Source organism: Sinocyclocheilus rhinocerous, unplaced genomic scaffold (assembly GCF_001515625.1).
Source record: "Sinocyclocheilus rhinocerous isolate Xijiao unplaced genomic scaffold, SAMN03320098_v1.1 scaffold1376, whole genome shotgun sequence".
Lineage (NCBI taxonomy): Eukaryota > Metazoa > Chordata > Actinopteri > Cypriniformes > Cyprinidae > Sinocyclocheilus > Sinocyclocheilus rhinocerous.
This window is the reverse complement of record NW_015646354.1, coordinates 44,398-48,216: the sequence shown is the minus strand read 5'-3', so window position 1 is coordinate 48,216 and position 3,819 is coordinate 44,398. Positions and strand designations below refer to the sequence as shown.

The window sequence follows — 3,819 nt, the reverse complement described above, 5'->3', positions numbered from 1 at the left end:
AGACGGCATCACAGTATGGTGAGGGGTGTAACATTTCCGTCTCACGCTTGAGGTATTCGGCCAATCATAACGCACTGGATAGCTGGCCAATCAGAGCACACCTCGCTTTTCAGAATGATGAGCTTTGTAAAAATCGACGCGTTTCAGAAAGGCGGGGCATAGAGGAGAAACAATAATGTACAGTATGTGGAAAATAATGTGTTTTTTGAAACTTAAAACCTTAATAAACACATTGCATTACACCAAATACACAAAATAATGTTCTTTTTAGCAACATCGTATGACCCCTTTAAGACTGAGGATGGTGAGCATTATTTACTGATTTATTTATTTACTGATAGTCCAGAATCAATCAACGTATGGGTATAATTTCCTAAACAAAATAATAATAATAAAAACGTCACTGCATTGTAACAAAATATCAAAGCAAACAAATACTGCAGCTTTTCTCAGAACTTACTTGCACTTTTCTGAGCCTTTTTTTTCTTCATCTTTTTTTTTTTTTGTGCAGTAGTTTTTACTCAACAAGTGTCAAGTAGAATTTAGTGAATGTATGAAGTGGAAGTTCAGTTTCCTAGCAGGTGTTCATTCATCATCTAACTAGCGTCTGACTGACGACAAGAAGCGTTTAGCTGTGGATTTGTTAGACGTACAAAGTTAATTAATCGATTATACCAACTTAAGAATGTGCATTCACACTTACCACTAACGCGCTGCATTTCTTCGCACTTTATCGCAAGCTATTTCGTCCGTGTATGTACTCTAAACAAGCGACACGACGCAACAAACTCAGAAGTCTCCCATTATATACAACCACAACCAGCCTACGCTGAGAGTGAACGCGACGCGCGACTGAGAGAACCGTGACGTCGACGCCAGTTGACCAATCAAAGACCTAGTTTACGCGTGCGTCGCGTCGATATCGGTGTCGCGTGTGTTGCCATAGTTGATCTTATTAAAGGCGAAATAAGCTACTAAAAGCATTTATTTCCCACCCTGACCCTACAAGTGTGTTTATCTAGTCGAAATTATTTTGAATGTAACAAATTGTATTGCAATAGGCTATTTGTTGTTTACTGTGGAAAAGTCAAGGTGTGCAAATGAAGAAAAATTCCCAGTTCCCAAGCTAAAGGTGGCATTCATTATAATTAATGCTGTCAAACGATTAATCGCATCCAAAATAAGTTTTTGTTTACATAATATATGTGTGTGTACTGTGTATATTTATTACGTATACATATAAAACAGACACACATGCATATATTTAAGAAAAATATGTTATATTTGTATATTTAATATATTTATATATAAATTAAATTTTATGAATATAAATATATACATGTAAACACATGTAAATATTTTCTAAATATATACTGCATGTGTGTGTATTTATTTATACAACATAAAACACAGTACACACATATATTATGTAAACAAAAACTTTTATTTTGGATGCGATTAATCGTTTGACTGCACTAATTATAATAAAGTGTTTTTGTCTGTTTGGTGTAACTTTAAAATATAGAAGTTAAAATGAATTCATGTTCTATAACTGCTGCTTATTGGCAAACAAAAAGGTGAAATGAAATCTGTTACCAATAAATTAAAATTACAATGATATATTATTTATTTTTCTTTAGTGTTTATTGTAGTAAAAACAATACAATTAAGGATGATAAATATGATATATAAACTGCAGAGGAAGTATCTTTTATTAGAGCAATATGGTACAATGACCTCAAATGTGTTAAAATATCAAGCAAATTTGGTTCATGCCATGACTCCTCTACACTATAACTTTGCAATCAACAGAAAATTCATATTATATATTTTTTAGCAGGCCTAAGACCATACAGAGCCTTTGCCATGACATATATGGTCACTCATATTTTAATGTTATAACATATAAGGCATCTCTTGCCAATTTTGTGTTTTTCAGTTAAAATCAAAAGCTAGCATAGCAAATGTCAAATGTAACATTTTGTATGTAAATTTAATAAACAATTAAGATATTATGTAGTATTTACCTTAATGTGGCCACCAACAACCAAACCCGGAGCTCTGCATAAAATAATCAAAGATTTTTTTTCTGCATAAGTTTGTTCAAACTAACATTACTGTCACATGGTCAAACTATTAACACAAAAAGTTTACTTCAGATAGCAGCACTGGGTCTCTGTCCTTATTTTATATCGGATGTAAGAGGTGTCACCATCAAGCAGCAGAAACCAAAAAACCCTGAAGCTGAACAAGTGGAGGATCCTGATCAAAGTTCATCATCCTTTCAAGAGAGAGAAACTCAATTGTTTGCTGATCAAACAAACAGATTGTTAGTTTATTTTATAGTATAATTTATAAAAATAAATATTTCTAAATACATCGATATTCAAATCCAGTGAGAAACATAAGAATTTTTTTAACTGTACTGATGGTAGTACAGTAGAACATGTCCTGGGGCAGATATATATATATATATATATATATATAATGCATAAAATCATAGTAAATACATACAAACACAACCTATACAAATATTAAATAATTTCAAATATTCCATTAAGCATATGAATATGCTGCATTTCATTCTCTATTTGCCTTTATTAACAATTTTCCATCCTCCATTTTCCAAATATTAACAACATAAATTTGGATGTGCACAAAAATCATCTTACAAAATTCAGCCCAAAATGGTTAAAAGACTGGGAGCCTGTGGAGATTCTGAAGAGATAAATGCTGCGGTGTTTGTCAGAACGACTCTGTTATCTGACTGTCATCTGAGACGCGTGGAATAACAGTCCTGCACCTGCGTCTGCAAACACTGAACATGTTCACGATCCGCCAGAGATGAAGCTGCGCTGCTGAGATCCAGTCTGCATCAGTGATCACATGACATCTGTGCATGAACACACTGACACTCTCCTGTCAATCAAAGCTGGAAGACTTCTGCAATAAAGCAGAGACAAGCAGCAGGTCTCATAATGCAGATGGCGCCCCCTAGTGATTCAGTGTAAGTAACAACTTTAGACTGCTTCTGAAAGTGTGCAGACCTGCAGTGAAGATCTATGATCTAATCTGACCCACAATGCATCACTGTTTCCGGTCTGGGAGTCTCTGCAGTGCAGCTCGTCTGGGTGTCAGTTTTTCAGAGCGTGTTACTGGTTTATGTTGGATGTCTGAGTGTTGATGATTCCCAGCAGCTTCTGACCTGAATCAGGAGAATACACTGTAGTCAGAAATCTGTTTGTTAAAGTAATAAAATCAGATTTGAGAGGAATGATGGGACACACTAGTGAGCTCTGAGAGCGGAGGAGGGTCTGTGAGGTTTGTGGAGGATTTGAGGAGTCTGAGATCGAACGGTCATGCTGCTCTCATGAGTCTCCTCTGACGCTCTGGCTTTACTGCTGTCTGCAGGATGAGCTCTGAGTCTCCGGCTGCGGATCTGCGTGATCCTGCGGCCCGCAGGGGGAGCTGCTGCTGCTCTGGGTGGAGGAGACGGAGACATGGAGCAGCCTGATGAAGAGCGGAGTCTCAGCATCTCTGCAGATTCTGTCAGAAACAAGCATCAAAACATGAAGAGACTCGTGAGCATCGCTTACATACGAGAGAAAGAACCTGACGCACCTGCTGAGGGACACTGAACCGACCAATCAGGAGAGCTCGTGTCTCTAGTGATGTCATCACTGCTGAGACTATGACTGCCTTCATCTTCGTCATCATCATCTTCATCATCGCTGTGGTGGATCTTCATCACCTGCGGCTGCTGCTCCTTCTCCAAAACCAACAGATGTCTGTCAGAAGAAATGCAGACTTTAACAGGAA

At 37.1% G+C, this 3,819-nt stretch overlaps 1 pseudogene; it reads right to left on the bottom strand.

The window, feature by feature from the left end:
* Positions 1-3,286: 3,286 nt before the first annotated feature.
* The window catches only part of LOC107707529 (leucine-rich repeat-containing protein 56-like), a 3,538-nt pseudogene continuing 3,005 nt past the window's right edge, over positions 3,287-3,819 (bottom strand).